The sequence below is a fragment of the Cupressus sempervirens genome, chromosome 3, assembly GCF_028749045.1.
Source record: "Cupressus sempervirens isolate cs-2001-9-10 chromosome 3, ASM2874904v1, whole genome shotgun sequence".
NCBI lineage: Eukaryota > Viridiplantae > Streptophyta > Pinopsida > Cupressales > Cupressaceae > Cupressus > Cupressus sempervirens.
In genome coordinates, this window is record NC_143120.1 from 662590994 (window position 1) to 662616158 (window position 25165).

Here is a 25165-nt window from a genome sequence, read left to right on the forward strand (position 1 = left end):
AATCAGCAATCTGTTTCTCATAGCCATCACATCTCTTCTGAAAACAACGTGCCTCATCATGAGATCCTTTCCCACAATAGGAACAGGTAGGAGTTGCGGTCTTCTTTTTCTCCTTCTTGTTAGAAGATGATGAACTAGTAGAAGAGGGATCTGATAGCTGCTTCAACTTCTGTTCCTGTGTAACCTTGGAAAGCAATACCTGTGACTGAGAACTTGAAAGTGAATCCATTTGAGTAATCTTCGATTGTTCACGGGTTAACCGATTACAAAATATCTCAAATGAAGGCATCCTATGTCTATCACCCAAGGCATCCATAGTGGAGTAGAAAGTGGAAGAGAAGATCTGATACTGTCCCTTTAACTCTGAGAGTACCAAAAAGATACACTCATCATCTGTTTTGTTCTTCCCACATCCCTGCAAAAGTGTACGTAGAGATTTGAACTTCATCAAGAAGTCCTCAATGGTGGGAAAGTGATCAGGTGTCAAAGAAGTCAATTCTGCATCTAGCTGAAGTGCCCGAAACTCATTTACTTGTCCAAACAAAGTCTGAAATCTTAGCCAATAAGCCCGTGGAGTAGTCAAACCATCCAAGTGAAACAACAAGCTGTCTGAAATGTTGAGTGCAATAAGCCCCATGGCTTCATCCATCTTGTTCCTGTGTTGTAGAATCTCAAAAGTTGGTTGGAGATTGGGCTGATGCTCATCCAGACAAGACCATAGACCTCTTGACATTAGAAGTCTAGTCATTTGTGCCTTCCATGTGTGGTAGTTGTGTGGTGTGAGACGGGATATAGATGGATCCGCCATTGAGAGAAAGAAGAAGACGGAAGTAGAAGGGTCTTAACTAAAGTAAATTATAGAAAAGAAAGACACCCCCCCACAAACGTACAAAAATATCTCCCAAATACCAAAAAAAACAACTAAGGAAAGCAAAAAACTGGAAGGGAACCTGGATTTGTTGATGTAGAATAAGAGGAAACAAAAGCCTCTAATTTGACACCAAAAAGAGAAGCTCAAACGAACTCAAAATCATGCAAAACTAGCACCAATGTGTCCGTCTCTGAGTTAGCTTTCCGACGCTTCTTTCGGATCGGAAAAAAACCTCCGTATGCTCAAGTTATAGCCAAAAAACCGACTGCTGCTCCAAAAATACACTTGCAGGAAAATTACAGACACTGGCATAAATTTGACGGCCGTATGCCCGTCACAAACCTGTAACCGGAAAAAAAATCCGATTACCAGCAAGGTGATGTCATATGCCAGGAAAGTGATGTCAGCACACCGGAATATGACGTCAGCAGCAGCCACGTGGCGGTCGGTGGTTGGAGAGGCCGCAGGGCGGCGGAGCAGCGGAAACCGCCGGTGGCGGTGGCGCCCGGGAGGAAAACCCGGCGGCGCCGCTGTCTGCGGTGGTGGACGCGCTGCGCCCGGGCGGCGGACAGGAGGAGGCCGGGCAGCGGCGGAGCCGGGAGGAGCCGCGGCAGAGCGCGGGCGGCGCGCGGGTGGCGCGGCGGCGGCCCCGCGGTGGCGCGGTGGCTGCGCCCGAAAAATATTTTTTTTTTAAAAAAAAATTCGTGCTGCGTCCGTACGATCCGTACGGCAGCGAACCCGAGATCCTCAAAAAATTGCCAAAATTGCCCTTTCTCCAAAAACGAAAAGCTTTATATGAATCCTGACTGCAAACGGCCTTCCGGATCCAATGGTGATGCCCATTTGGGCTGAAAGTGCTCCAAAAATTCGCTCTAGCCCTGATTTGAAGAAAAAATGCACAAACAAACTAGGGTTTGTGACTTCGAATCACGGCTTCACAAATCCTTCAAACAAGAAGCAGCAGGGAGGCTCTGATACCATGTAGGAGTTGATGAAATCCAACTCCGCAGTCGCCAAGATCACCTACATGCAAATAGCTTGCTGAAGAGAAACTGAAAGAGCAAGAGCATGAAGCAAACAATGCAAGAGAAAATATTTCACAATAGGAAAATGAAATTGCTATGTGAATGGAATAATTTACAATGAGAGAGAGACCGTTTAAAAAGGCCTCATGGAAGCTTGTAGAACAAGCTGGAAGGAGGTAGAGGACAAAAACGACAACTCAGCACATATCCTCAAAAAGTGGAATATGCTAAAAAAGGAGAAAACTCCCGAGTTGTCAACAACAACCACTACATGCATTAAATACTAAATATGCATTAACCTAAGTAAGCTTAAGTAATAGAATAAATAATTAATAATTAATTATTTACTCTAACAGCTACTGGTGCTCTCATTCTGAGTGTAGTTATTCTTGCCAGAGTGTGTTATGTTTGTGAATGCATGTTCATGAATAATAATGGAGCCAATAGTTTTATTGTGTTATTATGATTGTGTGGCCTTTTAGTGTTCATCTTTGCCTCATGTTAATGAATTCCCTTGACTTAGCAAATTGGAGAAAATATCACGTATTGTTCTTGCATAGTAGGTTGTCTCACATGAGTGCACTTTCTATGGCCTTGCAATTTGATGAACTATGAAACATCTTTTAGTTACTATTGAGTTCCGATTGATGATTGCATCAATGGAGTTGAGGAAGTGTTACTCCTAATTTTATTGGTTTCCTACCTGATCTTTTTGATGATTTAATTTGCAAATGTGTTGTTACTATGGTTTATGTTCGTTACGAATTTCTATTTCATGTTATTTTCTTTAAATCTCTCATAATGTTATCTTTTTAATTTTCTTTTCTAACACTTGGTTAAAATAGGAATTCATTGTTGTTGCATTGATAAATTACAGTCATCATAAAACATAAAATACCAAAAATATATCTCATTCGTGGTTACTTTTTCAAATAAAAATAGATGAAATAGATTATCCAAAAATATTCAAAACCAGAAAAGGCCTCTTCATGAATATACACATTTATCTTCAATTGAGAAAATTTTAATAGGTCGCAAGATTGCTCAAAACCTTGGAGTTGATCTTTGATTGGCTTTTCAAAAGAGTTATTCAGAAGTATCCCTATCATTTAGCATCATACAAAATGACAACTCAATAGAAGTGTTGCTAGAAGGAGGGCTTGAAAACCATTTGGATAAGAAAAAAACTTTCTATTTTGAAATTCTATAGTTTTCAAAAGATCAAAAATTTTTTCATCTGACAATGTTAGAAGGTGTGCAAGTGCACTATTTTGAAATAGTGTTCTTCTATAGGTGTTCTTTTCTAGAATTGACACAAACTAGAAGATCATGATCCACCATGTCCATTTCAATGAGCTTTAATATCTTCAAACAGTGAACTAGATTTCTTAGAACTCAGTCATTTTTGCAAGCCTAGCAATAACAAAGGACTGCCAAAAATTCTACCACTTCCATTCCAATTTTGATCATCTCTAATTCCACCTTCAAACCTATCTCCACCCATTGTTCTACCAAATCCTCCACCTATGGGGTTTTTTGAAAACATAGTAAATTCACTAATTAACTTGAAAGGTGCACTTAATGACCTTCCCAAGAATCCTAAAAAATTGTTCCCAACGTTCATCTATGAAGAAACATGAATGACTGATGACCATATCAAATTCTTTAAAGAAATGTGCAATCAAAAGAAATTTCAGCAAGAGAATTTGGTCCTCCATTTATTCCCATACTCATTGGGAGAATTTTCCTTTAATTGGTACATGAATTTTCCACTAGGATGTATCTAGAATTGGGCCACCTTTGAAAATTTGCTCCTTGAGAAATTTAAAACATTTTTCAACCTAGTTTTAATACATCATCAATTCATATCAATCAAAAGGGATCCATTGGAGACCATTTCATGTTTCAATCATCGTTTTAACATGGCATACTACAAGTTGGAAACACCTTATACTATACTAGTTGAGGTTGTAGTTTAGATTTATCTTAATTCTATGGACCATCTCATTACTATTTTCCTATGAAGATTACCTATTGCATACATTGACACATTGGAAAAGGTATTTGAGGTAGTGATTACCTTTACTAAACAAGCCAATCCTAGTGGAGAAGGATTGATGGTTCCAACTCAAATAACTACAATAGTACCAATATATCTTGTTGTAGCATAGGTAATGCCTAGTCAATTCATTCCAATGAATCTAGTCCCATTACAATAGGAACTAGCTCTACTAGTTCTAGCCATAACTTACCTAGGATATGAACCTTTGAAAGCTTCTTTCTTTGAGCAGAAGGTAGAACCATCTATTGAAGCATAAAATAATGTCACATATGTGATTTGTCCAAATTAAGAATTCCATGTCTCAAATTACCAATGAATTAATCCATTTTAGGTTGTCATACGGGTAGAACAATAACTTTTAGAGAATTAATGTAGGCCCTGACAATAACAACTATGGTCAAAATTACAATAAGAATTTCAATAGAAATAACAATGCAAGGAATAATTTCAATCTTCTAGATTATAATAATGGTTTCTAAAGATAGAATTGACCATGGAACACCTATCAAAAAAATGAAAGTATCATATAGATAACAAAAATAATGTTCAATTTGTAGACACACTACTACATTTGGACTTGAATTATGATGGTATGTCGTTGCAATTGTGATGACTGCCCATCTCTGAAGTGGCAATATCAAGAAGTGGCTACTATCAGACAGGTCTTAGATGGGTATCATACTTTTGGAGTCTCCATTGTGATGGAAAAATTGAACATCCTAATTGTGATGCCAAAAATCATCACAATTTGGAAGAATGCAAGGCCAAGAGTTCATCACCATGATGTCATAATTGTGACAGACAACCATCACAAGTATGACATCTTAAATTTCTAGAGGGTCATCTCACCTACATGACATGAGATAAAAGTATCATGGGTGGGACAACAATCTTTCATATTTATTCATCATAATGTAGATGAGTATGCGATGATAGTGCTATTGGTGCAATGTCATTCTGTTAGATCAATCTATCACAATTGCGATGACCTATAGAAATATTTGTTAAAAATAAGATTGAGGAATGTGCTTCATGCATGGAATTCAAGTGATGCATTTTCTTATGCAATTTTATCACCTTGGAAAATTGTATTTGATCCTACTAGCTAGGAACAATTGATTATTCATTATATTGTACCTAATTTGATGATAGTTATGCAAGAATTTATAATCAACCCAACTAATTAGGAAGTATACGAATTTAACTGGGTTATGGCTTTGGCATCTATTATTCTCATTTATCATATAGTTTCAATGTTGGAGGCAAAAAGATTTCCAAAGTTGTAGTAGATTCTATAAAACAAGTGCTTGCACAATTTGGAGATAGATGGGTGATTACATCACTGGAGTAGCTAGTTGAGATGCATTATAATCAAACTAGAGGAAATCAATGATAGACCAAACATATAATGAAGAGAAAACTTGAAAAATTGACTATTGAAATGTTGAAATGAAAGCTATTGAGGATAAACACCTATGCTAGAGTTACGACACAATGTGAAGTTGATTTTAGATATAGTGAAGGAAGGTATTTAGAAGTTTGATATAATTTAAGGCATGAGAGAGAGATTCTATAGCAATATATCTAGGAAAGTATTATGGTAGGTACTCTAACATTGGAGTCACTTGCAAGTGTCTTTGAGAATTTATAGTCCAAATATCGAGAGGACTACAAGTTGTGAAATTTGTCATGTATTGCATTTACATTTAGAGGAATAAAAAATTGTTTCTCATCTTTGTACCATTGTTGGACACAAAGTTTGCTTGAAATAATGAATTTTAATCATCTTCCATTAGTGGATAGATATAATCCTCTCATAGATATCATCCATAGAAACAATACCAAAAGATCTATATTTAAGTCTATAGACGATTTCTAGTAGCAATCCAACATATATGAAAGTTGGACCCATAATGAGACCACAAAAATAAAATCTACAAAATAATTTACAATACAAACATCAAATCATAAAACAAAATATCTATCTACTTCACCATACCAAAAGATTTATAATTTACATATGAGCCATTTCAACTTATATGAAACTCATCTCCATTGTTAGATCATCAAGAACTTCTAATCATTTCATAATCCACACACATATGTACCAAGTAAAGTTGTAAGTAAGAAATACATCTACATTAGTAGATCATAAACATGAAATCCCTTTACAACCCACACTACCAAAAGCTCTATTGAATCTACAAATGAAATACAATGTACCAACTAATTCAAAATTAGTTATAGAGTTAGACAATAAAGAGATTTCTATTTATAACCCAGAACACCAAGTGATAATCATTTTGAGTCCATAGGAAACTTATAGAAAAGCCTAATTAAGGTAAATGTGGAACGCATTTTAATGTAATCATACTCTCATTTTCTAAACATATAACTACACTCATAGGTTTCATCACCTAATACAAAATGCAATGGATTCTTATAATAAAATTAATAAAGAAATGAATAATAACAAGAAAAATGTATATGAAAATTTAAAAATAGAAATCACCTTGAGGAACTTTTGTATTCTCTTGGAAAACATGTCATAGAAAATGTTCATGACCTTTTTCACTTCTACACGTTTTTCCATGGAGCCTTCACACACCTAGTTTTCACAAATGCTTAGTTAAGAATGTTTTATTATTTGCAGCTATATCAATTTTGTTGTTGTGCCAAGATTTCTCTCTATATATATACATATATATATACATATACATACATACATAGATGCATACATACATACATATAAATAAATAATAGTAATATTATATATATTGTATCAACATTTGATTTGCCATTACCTATAAGAGTATTTCAAGGTTGGGAACTACTTCAACATCCTTTGCATGATTTAGAGGTAATTTCATTGTGCCAAAGGGCTCTAGAAGGGAATGAGCCTCATGAGCCAATATATAATGTCTTAAACAAGTTAAGTGCCACCTAACTATGTCCAAGGAATTTGCACATTGGAGGCATACTCTACCTACCAGGCTACATACATACCCATATCCATGGGATCAAGATCCTTGAACTACTTACTCTAATGAATATGTAGATTTGGTTTCTAAGTGGTATTCCTATAACCACTAGTGAGCTTTATTCACCTAATACAACTCTTCACCATCATACACCCACTTGGGAAAATTAGGTGGTTTTCTATAATTACAATACTATAATACCCTAGTGCAACCATTGTGTTGTAGTTTACACTTAAAGTAAGGTTAAACTATATACATTCTAACTCACTCCTTATATCTAGTTGTGTTTAAAAGCTAGTTTTGAAGCACTTATTCCTTTTATTAAATGTAAGGTTGATTACCTAAAAATCCATATGTGTATAAGCATGATAAGTTACCTAGAATTTCATGAGATCAATATTTAAAGTACATAGAATGGCCTCATCACCTCCTGCTACTCTTAGGGGAATCTACTTACCAATAGGTGTTTCCATTGCATATGTGGCCATGCTACCTATTGAGTGAGTTTTATTGTTTTCCTATTATGCCAAGATCTCTTTGTTTATATACATACATAGATGCATACACACATATATATACATATACATATGTATATACATGTATATGCATACATACATATACAGAGATCACAAGGGCACAAAAACAAAATCGTAGATCTCCTTGATCTCCACAATCCAAAAGATCTCTCTCTCTCTCTATACATACATACACACATATACATACATCTTTTTATATACATATAATCAACAAGATCTCTCTATATACATACATACATATAGCTTTGGATGTTTCCATCCCCTTGTCATATTTGCATTTCATTGTTGTGATCTCTACATTTTGTTATTGTTCCCTTGGTGGAGATCAATGGAGATCTATGATTATGTTGGCATGCCCTTGTGATCATTGTATTTCATTGTCACAACCTTCTGATCTCCATGCCCTTGCTCTGTGATTTCATTGTTGTGTTGTACCCTTGTCATCTCTTTTCCCTTTACACTACAACATTTGGGGTCAAATTACAATGGTAATTTGTGACAACGGTGTAATTTGTGGTGTATTCAAGCCCAAATATAGTAGTCCTCTATGATTTTCTTCAAGGGGAGAAGAGGTAACTATGTAAATGTGCTTTTCTTTTTCCTCTAAACATGTATCTCTTTATATTTCCCCCAACAGGTGATTAGAAAAGCTTCTCTTTATGTATGTGTATGTGTATATATACATACATACACACACATATCTGTGTGTCTATGAATGTATGTATGTATGTATATATACACATATATACATATATAGAGATCACAAGGGTACAAAAATGAGATATAGAGATACATACCTACATACATACATCTACATATGCAATTTATCACCTACATACATACATTTTCTTATGCAATTTATCACCTTGGAAAACTATATTTGATCTTTACTCAATCAAGAAGAGATAATATAATTTGCAAGTATAGATTTCTACATGGTATACTTAGTTTGGTATGAATAGTTTGAATTGATTTTTTTTGAGGAGAGTGAGTCTACTCATGAAGATAATGGCTCCATGCATTGGGTCTTTACAAGAGAGAAACTTACAAAATATTAGATGTTGTTTATGGATTTGGAATGATTCATTTGTGATGCTAATATATCCTCTTCCATGTTGAATTTCTATATCATCAAATTTCTAGATACAAATTACTAGACTTGGTCTTTTGAAATGGTATGGGCTACTTGGAATTGTCAAATTTGAACCATTGAACTATACATTCAAATTGATGAATCAAAACTTTAAATCACTAGTTTCATGTTCAAAACCTTTGGCCATTGAAATGTGAACTTTGATTTTGATTTGTGGTCCATGGACTATTATGAACCAAAATACACCTAAGTGTTCCTAGAGACATCTAAAAGTAGTTGCACAAATTGGTATGAACCATTCAATCTAAATTATAGAGTCTTTGAATCTCAGTACTCTAATTCAAGCTAAGAGCCTTCTAAACATTGAAACTACTAAACTTCCTAATACACTGAACTTATCTAATATATGAACCTCCCTAAACCAATGGAACCATTTCAAAATAGGTTCAATGAGGTTCCAAATCCAAGAGGGACTAAGATATAAGCCTCAAACAAGGGCTACATGCTATGGTGGGGTACGAGGAAGATTGGTTGTGTGAATGCCTGATATGGCAAGTTGCAAAAACCTAGGTTGTTAGTTGCAAGAAGTTTCATTAATTTGTTAAGGGAATCAACTTTGAAAGTGAGATGATCAAATTTGGCATGTTCATCCTTATAATAGATGTCTCTATCTTAGAGTAGAAAATTACCTCAAACAACAAGCAACAAATTATTAAATGTATGGAAAATTAAATGAAAATTCACGTATAATATTTTTTAAGGAAAAATATGTAATAAAAATATAATTTATGGAAAAATCTATCAGCTATGTGGCTCCACATTGTGGCTATTCTATTGTCTGGTAGTGGAAAATATTCACATCAAATATGAAGATATTGAAATTAAAAAAGATAACTATCAGAGATGTATATTTGTGTTTTAGTCATAACAAATATACAGTCTAATTTTAAGAAAAATAATAGTCTTAAATGTATATGATTAAAAAAAAAAAAAGAGTACTAGTTGTAGTTGTATAAATCTAGTAACTAATCATGTTAAACAAAATGTTCAATAAAAAAAGTATGAAGTAACATAAATGGACCATCTTCTCAATCCTATTGTGACTTAATGTGAATGCATCTGATAATTACCTAGATGATATTATGCATGAGATCTTTACTCAATCACCAAGAGATAATATAATTTATAAGTACAAATTTTTACATACTTAGTTTGGTATGAATAATTTCAATTGAATGCAAGGATAATTTCTTGCATGAATTCAAGACATGAATGATTAATTTAAGTTAGCACAACTACTATGCAAGTATTAATGTATGCATGCAAAGAATTTCACATAATGAACTAAGATACATACATACAGGAACATATGCATACAATCATCATAATCATTTATCCTTGAATCTAACCAAAGTTATAATATACAGACAAGAGATACATGTTTAGAAGGAAAAAATGAACATTTACATAGGTACCTCTTCTTCCTTTGAACATAATCATAGAGCAAGGGCATGAAGATCACAAGGGCACATCACATTAATAAAATACAATGATCACAAGGGAATGATGATAAAATCCTATATCTCCACTGATCTCCATCGATGTTTAGAGTTCTCCACCCTCATTCAGAGCTCCCCACACTCTTTCATGTGTAACTCTCCACAATCAATCAAAACAAATGGGGAATGATTAATGTCATGTTTTCTTATCTTTTTTTTTTATAATCCATAATTCACAATCCACAGATCTCTCTCTCTATATGTACATACATACACATATACATACATATACATACACATATACATACATATATACATACATATACATACATACATATACATACATACATACATACATATACATACATACATACATATATACATACATACATACATGAAACAAAAATGCACTTTCTAAAAGTTTACAATTGTTCAACAAAATTAATATTTTACAAGATAATGTACTTGAAAAACTATTAGCTAAGAAGAAAGAATATGGTGGTGAAATAGTATAGAAAGTATTTAACTTAATGAGAGGTAGATATTCAGAAATTTGATAATCAAAATTGAAGGCAAGAGAGTGGAGGAGAAGGAGCAACTTTAGAAATGGAAAGATAAGGAGTGGCTTTAGAAATAGACTACACAATAGAAACAATAGTTAGAAAACATAGAGAATATTATGGGAGCCACTAGATAGAATCTAGGAAAGTGTTGTGGTAGGTACTATGACATTGGAAACACCAGTTAAATTGGTCTAGTTGCTGATTAGTTGGGTTGATTAATTCATTACTATATGATCCAATGGTAATATTAGTTATTATTTTGACATACATGAAAACATTATTTATATTCATTATTATATATACATACATACATACATAAAAATAGAAATGCAATCTCTAAGAGTTTACAACTGTTCAAAAAAATAAATGTTTCACAAGAAAATACACTTGAAGAACTATTAGCTCAAAAGCAAGAACATGGTGTTAAAATAGTATAAAAAATGCTTTACATGAGAGGTCTACAAGTGAGGGTATTGACCTAATGTAATGATAGTTCTACAAGAATTTTTAATTAACCCAACTAATCAATAACTAGACCCATTTAACCATGATATGGCTAGTTTCTTTCTAAAAATATCTCCTATGATATGTTTTTGTAAAATTTCTTGTGAACTCTGCCCATTTTTCCTAGTTTGCATTATTTTTGTAGAGGATCTTTAGGTAAGTCACTTTGCATAGGTCGAGTTAGTTTTATTATTTTATTATTTAGATTTTGGAAGATGTATACAGTTGGATGAATTTTTTTATTGTGCTAAGATGTAATAAGAACCTTTAAAAAGATATCTAAATATACATGTTTAGAAGGAAATACAAAGAGATATCTATTCAAAAGGAAAAAGTAAGTAACATTTACATAGATCCCTTGAAGAAAATCATAGAGCTAGAGAATGACAATGAAATCACTTAGACATGGCATAACACTACAATGAAATCATAGAGCAAGGGCATAGAGATCACAAGGGCACAACATGGAAACAAAATTATAGAGCAAGGGAATGACAACAAAATTGTAGAGAAAGGGTACGACAACAAAATGTAGAGATCACAAGAGCATGAAAACCAAATTGAAGAGCAAGGGAATGACAAAAAAATATAGAGATACACAACAATGAATTCATAGAGCAAGGGCACACCAATGAAATGAAATATCACAGCAATAGAATGTATCAATGACAAGGGCACAAAAACATTTAGAGCTCTCTAGCCTCTTTTACATTTATCTCTCCACAATAAAAACAAATAGGGAATGCTATATGTCATGATGTTGAGAACAATTGCAAAAAAAAACATAAAAATCACTACAAATTATATTGTCATCACAATTTGACCCCAAATGGTGTGGTGAGATCAATCAATATGATAGTAATAAAAATGTAACCAATGATGAAAACTTATATTTCAATGGAAATTAAGAAGTCAACCAAAATTTACAAGGTAATAATAATGGGCCCCCCATGCAGTTCAATACTATGGTTTTGGAATCTTATGATTCTCCATATAATTCAGAGATGGAAGAACAAATTAGTGAATAATTCACTTTTCCATTCAGTCAAGAATTAGATCCTCAACTAGAAGAGGTGCTTGCTTTTTGAAATGAGAATTGGAATACTTACAATTTGTGAAACTAAAGGGAACCCATGACTGATGGGATTCCTACCAATTTACAACTAACTCCTCTAGATCCAAGGGCTAATAACAATCTTGTACCTACTAGAGCACCCTATGTTGGATAGAAAAATCAAAACCAAGGAAATGTGCCTACAATCCTTAAGTATCTCACTTGGTCAACTAAAAATTATAGCACAATGGAAGATTTAAAAAGAACAAAGGCCAATATATCCTTGTTCAACATGCTACAAAATTTTCCTAATCAAAAGGAAACACTGATGCAATCCTTAAGTATCTCACTTGGTCAACTAAAAATTATAGCACAATGGAAGATTTAAAAAGAAAAAAGGCCAATATATCCTTGTTCAACATGCTACAAAATTTTCCTAATCAAAAGGAAACACTAATGAAGACTCTTGATCATACAAAGGAAACACCTAGCATGAGTCTTCAAAAGATAGTATCACAACAAGTCAACACTTCTGAGGCAATGCTAACCATGTATAAAGAGGAGGTTGTGACTCAGTTCATAGACAATATGGTTGCAAACATACAATTCTTAGGTGAAGAATCAGACCCAAATATTTTTCTTCTTCCAAGATTTTGTAGGTTGCACAAAGTCAATCATTCAAAATTTGAATGTACACATTGCCAAGAAGTAGTTGCTAGGGTACTCATTCAGATAATGTAATCTAAAAATAGTCAAACTCCAAATGAGATTCAAAAGAAAAGTTAAGTTTGACATACATGTCTAAATTTGTGCGGATTAATGAAGAAGAAAAAGAAGATTCTAATGCATCATATAGTGATACTTCTTCAAATGGTGGAGGTTTATCTAATCCTCCAACAAGGATGAACAAAGTCCTAAGGAGAAGATGTTTTGTAAAAGGTAAAGGCTAGACCTCATTGGTTTTTTATCCTAAACCACAAATTGATAAAATCACTGAATTAATTGGGGATATTCAAAATTAATAAGAAAAATGGGCAACCCCAATATCAAAGGTAAATAATAACAACTTGCCAATTGCACCACGTAAAAGATTACAATGGATCCCAAAGAAACAATCCTTCAAAGTTCAAGTGAAATAAAAGATTCAAATGAATAAATATAAGTCTAGAAAGCCCAAAGAATAACTAATTTGGACATTAGGTTTGATGGCTCTAAATGAAAATTAGGAGCTGGTGTAGGTATTGAATTCATTAATCCCAAAGGTAGGTCTTTTTATGTAGCATATCACTTACAATTTAGATGTACTAATAATATTGTAGAGTATGAAGCCTTGATTCACATACTTCTCTTCATAATAGAGAAATATGTTAAAGCTCTTACAATTGAAGGAGACTCTTAGCTAATCATTAGAAAAGTGAAATCAATCTACTCTTGCAATGATAGGAGATTACTTGTGTACTAGAAAGAAAAAGTTTGGGACTTATTGGAAGATTTTGAGGCCTTGAACACAAGGTCCATTCTGAGGAAGAAGAACATAGTATCTAATGCCCTTTCCATATTAGCAAGTGCATTGCAACCTATTAAAAGAATAAAACTAAAGAGGTTTGTGCGGATTAATGAAGAAGAAAAAGAAGATTCTAATGCATCATATAGTGATACTTCTTCAAATGGTGGAGGTTTATCTAATCCTCCACCAAGGATGAACAAAGTCCTAAGGAGAAGATGTTTTGTAAAAGGTAAAGGCTAGACCTCAGTGGTTTTTTATCCTAAACAACAAATTGATAAAATCACTGAATTAATTGGGGATATTCAAAATTAATAAGAAAAATGGGAAAAATACTTAAGAGAACCATATTGTCTATGATCCTGAATTCATCACTTGTGACATTTTGTTGAAACCTAATGCCAAATCTTTTTGTCAAATATAGAGACCATTAAATCCCATAATTGAGCCTTTGATAATGAAAGAAGTCCAAAAGTTACTTGATCCTAAAATTATCTTCCCAATCTAACATTCTACATGGGTTTCTAACTTGGTTCCAATAAGGGAAAAGACTAGAGAAATTTTCTTTTGTGTGGATTTTCACAATTTGAATCTAGCTTCCCAAAAAGATAACTACCCTTTTCCCTCACTTGATGAAGTGTTTCAAATTGTCAATGGGTCTAAAATGATGTCTTTTCTAGATGGATATTCTAGATACAACCAAGCAATGGTAGATGAAGAAGACAAATTGAAGACTTCATTTTTTTAAAAATGGGGAACCTTTGCATACTGAAGGATGCCTTATGGATTGATCAACACCAGAGCCACATTCCAAGAGCAATGGATGAAGTATTCAAAATGTTGGTAATAGTTATCTATATGAATGACTTAATTGTCTTTTCAAAAGATCAGAGTACTCATATTATAGATTTGAAACAAGTATTCAACCAATGTCAAAGGTATGACATATCACATAATCCGAAGAAGTGTTCATTCAGGGTCACAAAAAGAAATCTCCCCAGTCATATTATTTCTAATGTTGGGATATCCATTGATCTTGAAAGGATAGAAGTGATTCTTAATCTGTCACCTCCTCATAGTCGTAAAGAGCTGAGATATTTCTTCAATAAGATCAATTTTTTACATAAGTTCATTGGTGGATTTTCTGATATAGTATGTCCCCTTAATGAATTTCTTGAGAAAGGAGAAAAGACTAAGTGGGTTCTTGAAAAAAAGAAATATTTAGAAGACATCAAATTGGCCATCTCTATGGCTCTAGTAATTTTAAATCTAGATTATGATTTACCATTCAAAATCTATTCATTTTCTTTAGAACATTTATGTGCTAGGATTCTCACTCAAAAGAAAAAAAAAGAGGATCAAAGACCTATTATATCTATGAATTATTCTCTAAATAATGTTGAATTAAACTATTCCAATCTTGACAAACAATCCTTTTCTCTAATAAAGGTAGACAAGAAATTCCATCATTAGATACTTAGTAGCAAGGTATATGTAATTGTGCCAAATCATTCCATCAAAATATTAGTGATATAGAATGAATTAAGTGAAAGATAAGGAAAATGGATGGCCATATTACATGAGTTTGATTTAGAAATTCAACCAATGAAGCTAGTGAGAGTACAGGGACTAACTAAGATGATAGCTGATAGTGAGATCAATAATGAAAATGAAATCAAATTTGATGACAAAATCAACATCGACAATCAAAAAAAGAGCATAGTATCTCAAGTGGATATTGATCAAGGAATAAATACAAATATATGGTATCAAGATATTGTCTATTATCTTTTATAGAATCAATACCCTAACTAGATGAATAGTTTGAAAACTTTACAAAAGAAATTACAATGGATTTATTTGAAGTGTTTGGGAAGTAAAGAAGCAAAATAAATTTTGAAATAATATAATGTAGGTATGGCATGGCACATGGATCAATAGAGGCTACAACTCACATGATTTTGAGATTAGGTTACTCTTGGCCTACCATCTTTAAGGATACATTTGAACATGTACATTATTTCCACATTTGTCATACAAGTTCCAATAGAGAGAGACATCCAGCTATGCCACTACAACCAGTGTTTGAGGTACGCCCTTTTTCCAAGTGGGGGTTGGAATTTATAGGACCAATAAACCCACCATCATCTATAGGGCATATGTTCATCCTTATAGCTACATACTATTGCACACGCTGAATGATACATCTAATTACTATCCCCAAGTAGATGGTACATAGCAGAGTCTACCAATAAGAACTTGATTATAGTGATAGATAAATTTGCTACAGGAAAACCCAAAAGATAGGCACACTTAGCTGAAATAGGCATTATGGATGGACAGATTCAAGATTAAAAATATTTTGAGGATGTCTCCATATTTACTTATCTATAGCTAGGAACCAACATTCCCACTCAATCTTAGGATTCCAATTTTGAAATTCATGACGGGGTATGATGAGGATATTGATATAATTTAGATTAAATTAATGAATCTCTTGGAATTGGATGAGAAAAGGATAGTCACTTTAGAGCACATGGAAAAACATCAGTATTTCATCAAAAAATGTTCAACAAGTAGACCATAATCAAATCTTTTAAATTTCTAACCTTGTTCTCCTATGGGACAAGGAAAAAGAAAAGTTGGATGGTCACACTAAGTTTCAATGCTTATGGATTCGACCTTATCAAATTGTGGATATTTTGGGAGAAAATAATTTTAGGCTAAGTTCTTTACAAGGGGAATCAGTCCCATTTCTAGTCAATGGCTAGTTTCTAAAACATTACTTTGAGGCCTAAAAGCAAAAAAAAAAATCATTAAAAATAATTTAAAATAATAATAAAATAACAATAATAATAAAATAATAATAATAATAATAAATAAAATTATTTTTTGCAAGTGTATTTACTTTTAGTTGTGTGCTTATTTCAAGTTGTGTGTTTTCTTTAAAATTGTGTTAGTCTAAGGGTTAGGTGCAATTAAGACTATTTCTTGATGCATCCCATAGAGCAGTCCTTTTTGTTTCGACTTTAGGGAAGAGGTATTTATTTATCAAAGCATTAGATGATTTTGTTTCTTATACCAACTAAAATAGATATGACTTGTAGTTGTAAAGGACTTTTAGTCTCAAAGTCAAAGTTGCAGATTGTTAGCTCTCAACACTTTACAAATTTAAGGATTGAATATCTTGGTGATTTTCAAATCTAGGTTGATAATAGCTAGGGATTATCCAAACTTTTTGGTCTAGACAAAGGGTATCTTCAAAAAAATTCTAAGATCATTGTTTGGCATAAGAAGTTTCCCAAAACTTCAATAAAAGACGAGCACATGGGTTATCAAATAGAAAAACAAATCTAGAAAGATGACACCAATGCCTTGGCCAAACAATCTAGGCATGGTCAAGGTACAAAAAAAAGGAATTACAAGATGGTGTTGAATAACGATTCTAGAATATCCTAAAAGGTAATGAAACTAAAAGGGATATCCACTCCAAAATTGCTATGCACCCTATATGAAAAAAACTTCAAGGAAGAATCAAGTGGAAACATGCAAGCTCCATGAAGAAAATTGAAAGAGATTACCAAAGATCTAAATGAAAGAATTGATAACTCATCAAGAGCCCTTAGAATGGATTCTCTAATCTAGTCAAATAGTGATTGATAAATAGGAAGATGAGGACTCTTGATGAATGGACCAATGTAGCAAATGACTATCTCCAAGTTTCTAGATACTCATGATGGATTATACCCTAGGATGTCAAAGGACATAAATACACCGAGCACACATTGAGCTTAAAGATTCAAGATTTTGATGTTTTGAATATCAAGGAACTTGAAAGATGCTTGAAGTGTTGAAAATTTAGCTTTCATTAGACACATGTCAGAAGAATGCTTGTTGATGAAGGAATACATTTGTCATTTCTTCCCTTTTTTTTGGGTTATTTGTTGTGTTATCACAATGCATGCCCTATTTCTCCTAGAAATGGGGATCCCCTAGAAAAAATTTGTCTGCCAGACTCATAGTCTAGAGTTTGGGTCATTTTTGGATTCCCTTAGGAGTCTAGGTCAAACCCTAGTATCTGACTTGACTAGCAAGTTCAGAGAATCAGAGTCTAGAGGAAAAATAAAATTTTGTACTACAAGAGCTACAAGTGTGCACATGATCCTATGTGCACAATGCACTTCTGTGCACAACATCTCCTTCTAGAGATGTGCAAATGCTCATGTGTGCACCTCTAGATGGTGTGCAACCATGGAGATGCACACTAGGTTGGGGCCTATATAAGACCCCAAGCCTCCTAGCACTTCTCATTAAGTCCTTACATCCTCCCTTACATACACCTCTATACCCTTTCAAGTGCATAACTCTTCTTGATCTTGGCCTACACACATAAACAAGATTAGAAGTGCCATGAAGGTGCACACATAAACCTTAACATAAATCATAAAAAGAAGAACTAAAAAAACCTAAAACACTAAGGCACTAAGAAAGTGCATAGATACATACCTCTTAAGATGTGCATGTGTGAAATTTTGTGCTCAGTATAAATACAAAACACTAGCTTAAGTCTCCCCCCACTTTTCTATACACTGCACATGTGCACACCTTCCCTTGGTGTGCACATGTGAAACTATGCACAAAAAGCCATATAGGAGCTGAATCAATGAATTGAAGTGCACAATAGGGAATTTTTGGGGGAATGACTAGTTTATATTACATTGTCAATAATTTTTATCCTATTTTGGGGTCAATTAGGGTTTGATCTATGTTAAATTTTAGCTTTCTAAAATGTTTTCCTTTTTTGTGTAGATAAGATGGCATCATAATCCTCTTCAATGGTGGAAAATATATCTCCAAGATAGTAGTATTCAAGTACCTAGGGGCACCTAGAAAGTCAAGATTTCAAGATGGACATGCCAAGATCAAAGATACAGAACTCGGGCATATAGAGTGGAATGTGTTCCTCACAATTTGCAACAAACATAAAGAGAGGTATGATATAGTATCAACACTTATGTTCTTAGGCCTTATGAACATATCATCTCACCCAACATCATTCTAGTCCTCAAAACTCATAATGACCCTTATGGAACACTATGCATTTGAGGAAAAGGTCATCAAGAGTATCATTAGAGAGATAGTCCTAGACCTCCAACCCCAAAACATTGAGTAAATATTCCATCTCCCAAGGGAAAATCATTATTTAAGGATAACATATGATAGAGAAAAATGATGGTACAAGGAAAGTCCCAAAGAAGCACAATAAAAAGTGCAATCTTCCTTCCTTATTGACAAAAAACTAGTGGGTCAATGAGTAGGAAAAGTTGATATGAAAAGCATATATATGAAGGATAACATCAAATATGAAATTGTTCTTTTGAGTAGAGCTATGGGACTTCCTATAGGAAGAAACCTTTAAACTTAGATGGTCCACTTTATAGAAACCATGAGGAAAAAAAAGATACTAATTGAATGGGCCAGCCTCCTAAGTGATAACTTGGATGAGAAACTTGTAGCCATCAAAGCCAATCCATGATTCTACATGACATCATACATGGTATAATTACTGGTGGCTCAAACCATAGATTACCAAACACTTTACAAAAAGGGAAGCATGCAAGATTCTAATTCTTGGCCCTATGTGGTTTACCCAAAATTGGTGAAGAAGAACCTCTTAGAGTAGAGTGTGGAATATAGAGTGGTGAATGATGGTTTCATCTTTGGAATCATCAGATTCATAGAGGGTGATTACACCAAAATAATGCTAGTAGAAGCAATAGCCAAGATCACAAAGATCAATTCTTTCTACATTCAATTGAAAAAATTCACCTATCTTAGGGTAGTTGATACTATATAAAACCCAAAAATTCTTCCAATATATCCATCAAACAGGCTCATTCTTCTAGAGATTGTGTGCCAACACACTTCTACATATAATAGATTGAGGAGATAATATGGTGTAGGAGCACCTAGGGTTAAAGATGAAACCATAATGCATTTTTGGTTTGTAAATGGTTTAACCAACCATTGAGGTAATAAGGACTAGGAATAAAGCCCCAAGGTAACTGTAGGAGGTTTGAATAGGTAGGATTTGGAATGTGAGTCAAATTTTGTCAACTAGGTCCTGATTATAAGTTGCTCAAATAGGATAAATATGGAAAATGGCCTAAAAAGGGGCAATATGTGTCCAAAAGTGGTTCTTATGTGTCTTTGATCCAGTTGATAAGGTTTGAGAACAAACTAGGTGATTAGGGGAAAACTATAAGAATACCTTACAACTCATTTTCAGGGGTTGGTCAGACATATGTATAGGCAACAACTATGTGAGAAAGGTTTTTGTGAACAAGAATATACTTTTGAAGGATTGAGTAAAGGAGTTGGATTGAAAAGCTTACTATTTTTAATGTAATAGTTACTTGGTTCCATGTATTGATTCTATGCCACTTGTTTTGGTCTCAAGCATTCATTTGATAGGGTTTAGAAAATTAGTTAGATTTTGTGTTCCTGATGTCCAGTTTTGCATCATCAACACTAAAATGCATATGGCTTGAACTTCCATGGTCAAAACACCATGGCCTTTGGAAATCAATAAATAGCCCTTGTAAATAATGTAAATAGTATTTTTGAAGTATGTGGAAGTGAAATAGCTACCTTTACAAGAAAGTCCTAGGCAAGCAAGGGAGGCTTGGCAAGGTGCAATGAAGGCTTGTAATAGAGACTTAAAGAGAAAAGAGGATGGGAACATGCCAATATTTCTCAAGAAATGAAGGAGTATTGCACAAGGAGTCCATACCTTAGAGGAGGAGGTTTGATGTGTAGTTTGGAGTCATTTGTATATGTTTCATTATCATTTCCTTTGAAACCCTTAAAACAAGGGTTTCCTAAAGTCGTACTATATGATCATTATAGGAGCCTACGACCTAAAAAATCTTCAAGCCTAGGTCATTAGCAAGAATTTTTTTGAAAATACCAACTAGCCTTGTTAAGAGTTTTTGGGAGTTATAGTATGTTTCTTGTTTTTAGGAGGGCTGATAGGGGCTCTTAGGACTACAAGGGTAAATAAGGAAATATGGAGTTGTGGATGTGTGAATCTCAAAAGAATAATGCAAAATGGTAGGAAATGTGTCAAGAGGCTCATAATGATGGTTCAAACTTGATTTTTGCCCTTTAGATGTATTGTTAGAATAGTTCATAGTAGGTGAATTGAAGGTAGAGGATATAAATTTGAATTGTTGGATGAGTTTCTTGGTGAAAGTGGATTGGGAAGGAGTCCTCTAGGTTGGTATTTAAAATAGTAACCCTAAGTAGGCTAAGAGTATCCTTGGTAGAGAAAGAAATCTCTAAAGTGAAGAAGCTCCCCATAAAAGTGGTATCAGATCCATAATGTTGTGGCTTGAGGTGGTATGTTGTATTCCACTGAGTCAAGTGGACCTTCAAGGATGGTTACCAATGTAGAGTTGGAAAAGGAGGTAGATGAGGAAAAGAAGCTCATGGAAGAGATGACTAGGCTTCTTGATGAGGGCATAGAGGAGATGAAAGATAAATTAAAGGAGATGGAAGATGCAGCCCAAGCTAAAAAAGATGAAGACTTTAGCAAGGGTAAAGAGAAAGTGAGTTTGGAGGATGAAATGCCTGAACCAAATCCTCCACTTGGTGAACAAGAACCATACCTCAAAGACCTCAAGGAATTTGGAGGAAATATCATAGAAAATGTCTCACTATTCCATGGCAAGATGGATCCAAAGGTGGTCCTTGATTGGCTTGAGAGTATTGAGAACTACTTTGAATTTGAAGGGAAAATAGAGGCTCAAAAGGTAAGATTTTAAAAATCAAGATTGAAAGGTTAAGCATTGACATGGTGGAAGTTTCTACAAGAGGAAAGAGAGAGTGAAGGGAAGAAAACTATAGCTAATTGGAAAGCTATGATGAAAAAGATAAAAGAAACCTATTTGCCAAAAGACTATGAAATTCAAATTCATAAGTAGAGGTAGAATATCAAGCAAAAGGATCTTGATGTGGCTTCCTACACTGAGGAGTTTTAGAAGTTGGATCTAAGGTCAAGGGTGCAAGAGGAAAAAAGAATCAAGGTGGATAGGTATCTAAATGGTGTTAAGAGTTCTATTCAGGAAGAGTTGAGTTTATTTAATCTCACCACATTATAGAGTTATATTCAAATGGATAGGAAAAAGGAAGAGAAAATGAGGAAGAAAGGGCACTCAAAAAATAGGGCCAAAGGTAAAGATTTTAGAGGTCTCAAGAGGAGGTTCTAGTGGAAATACCAATGAGAAGAGAAACTATGGGGATTCCAAATGGAATGAGCAAGCCAATGAGACCAATAAAAGTGGAGGCTCTAGTAGAGGAAGAGGATCCTATAATGGAGGAAGAGGAAAATATGGGAACAATAGCAAAGGCTCACTCTTTAGTAATATGAAGTGTTATAACTATGGCAACTTAGGGCATCCTACTTACAGATGTCTAGAGAAGGCATCATCATCCTATAGAGAGAATAAAATCACATACATCCAAGAGAAAGATAATTAGAAGCTAGGTGAAGTGGAACTTGACATAGAGAAGGGGGAAAACCTCATGTTGAGGAGAGTCTTGGTTATGGAACTAGTAAAGGAGGAACCCAAGCAAAGAAGAGCACTATTTAGGACTACTTGAAAGATACTAGTTAAGGTGTGTAAATTAATTACAGACTTAGGGTCTACTAACAATATAATGTGAGAGGAAGTAGTACAAAAACTTGGACTAACAAAGTTACCATATGAGTATCCTTATAGAGTGACTTGGTTGACCAAAGGGCAAAATATCCTAGTGAATGAGCAAGTATGGGCATAAATCACCATTGGTAAGTATCAAGACATGATCTAATGTGATATACTTCCCATGTATGCTTGTCATATTCTATTAGGAAGGCCTTGGTAGTATGACAAGGAGGCAATACATCATGGGAAGGAAAATAAGCATTCTTTCAAGAAAGATGGGGTTACCTATAGGATACAATCCATAGTGGATGAGGATAAGGTGCAAAAGGATACTACCAAGACTTTTTTAATGAGTGGGAAAGAGTTTCTCAAGGAATTGAAGGAAGTTAAAGGAGTAGGGTATGCCATCATGGTGAAGCCCAAGAAGGAGAAGCCCTCTTCACAAACACCTATATCTACAATGGTACAAAACCTATTGGATTAGTTCAAGGATATAATTTTTGATGGAGAACCACCAAAATTACCTCCAAAGAGGGCCATAAGTTATCAAATTGAATTCGTACTAGAAGCATCACCACCAAACAAAGCTACATACAAGATGACTCTAGAGTAGAACAAGGAGATTGCAAGACAAGTCCAAGATTTGCTTGATCAAGCTTTGATTAGGAAAAGCATCAATCCATGTGTCATACTAGTTGTCCTAGCACCTAAAAAGGGAGGTAAGTGGAGAATCTACATTGATTCTAGAGAAATTAATAGAATCACAATTAGGTATAGATTTCCTATTCCTACAATAGAGGATCTAATGGAATGTCTAGGAGGGGCTAGGTACTTTTCTAAAATTGATCTCAAAAGTGGATATTATCATATTAGGTGAAAGAGGGAGATGAATGGAAGTCTACATTTAAGAATACTAAGGGTCTTAATGAGTGGTTGGTAATACCATTTGGTCTTACCAATGCAACAGGTACCTTCATGAGTCATGAATGAGGTTTTGAAAGATTACATAGGAGTATTTGTTGTTGTATACCTAGATGCCATCCTCATTTTCAACAAGACAAAGGAAGAGCATATGAAGCACCTAGAAATGGTGTTGAAGAAGCTTCAAGAGGAAAAGTTGATAGTGAACCTTGAGAAGAGTGAGTTCATGAAGGAGGAGCTAGTGTATTTGGGGTTTGTAGTATCCCAAGGGAATCTAAAGATTAACAAGGACAAGGTGGAGACAATCTTGAGTTGGCCTACTCCTAGATCTACTACTAAGGTTAGAATTTTTCATGGCCTAGCATAGTTTTGTAGGAAGTTTGTGAGGAGATTTAGTGAAATTTTTGCACCCATGAGTTACATCATTAAAGGAGGCAAAAGAGACCAAGTTCACATGGACCAAGGTAGTAGATGCAAGTTTGGAGAGGTTGAAAAAAGAAGTGGAAACATAACCAATATTATTTTTGCCTAGATTTGAGAAGTCATTTGTGGTGGAATGCGATGCTAGAAACATAGTAGTTGGGGAAGCTTTGATCCAAGAGGGTAAACTAGTAGCATTTTTCATTGAGAGGCTTCATGAAGCTTAGAAAAGGTATTTGACTTAGAGCTCTATGAACTTTTCCAAACCCTTAAGAAATGAAGGCATTACCTATTACCTAAGGAGTTTTTTGTCTTCACAAACAATCAATCCCTAAGCTTTATCAAATTATAGGAGAAACTAAATTTGAGGCACATCAAATGGATGGGGTTCTTTCAGTCCTACACTTTCACCATCAAACACAAAAATGGGACAAACAACAAGGTAGTAGTTGTTTTGAGTACGAGGTTGCTAATAATACAAGAGGTCAAGTTGTAGAGAATAGGATCAGATGGATTCAAGGACCTATATGAGGAGGACACTAACTTTTAAGAGGCCTATAAGGTATGTACTAACTTTGCAAATCATTTTCATAGTGATTATGTTGAATACACCGTGCACAATGGGTTATTGTTCAAGGGTCTATAGTTGTTCATCCCAAGGGGATCTATGAGTTAGAATCTCACACAAGAGAAGCATAATGAAAGCATGAGTGGGTACTTTAGTCTTAACAAGACTTTAGACCTTGTGGAGAGATTTTATTACTGGACCAAGCTGCAAAGGGATGTAAGGAGGTATGTGGAGAAATCTAGAGTATGTTAGAGGGAAAAGGACACTTCATCAAATGTAGGACTCTACCAACCACTAGCCATTCCTAATAGGCCTTGGGAATGCATTAGAATGGACATCATAGTGGGGTTTACAAGGACTAGGATAGGGCTAGATAGTGTGTTTGTGGTGATAGATAGGTTTAGCAAGATGATCCATTTCATCCCATGCAAGACAACACATGATGCAAGCAATATTGCCAATCTATTCCTTAAAGAGGTGGTTAGGATACATGGCTTACCAAGGAGCATAGTTGCTAACAAAGATGTCAAATTTATGGGCACTTTTGTAAGACCTTATGGAAGAGGCTTGGAACAAATATAGGTGATATTTCTACCTAGAATTCCCAAATAGATGGTCAAATATAGGTCATCAATAGGTTCCTAGGCAACCTGCTAAGGTGTCTAAGCAAGGAGAATGGGAAAAGTTGGGAACAAGTCATCCCTCAAGCTGAATTTTCCTACAATGATAGTAAGAACAGAATAATAGGGTTTAGTCCTTTCCAAATTGTGTGTGGAACTCATCTAAGATGCATCATGGAGCTAAGAGACTTACCAACATGATAACATTAGTGGGCATGTTGATGACTTTTTCCAGT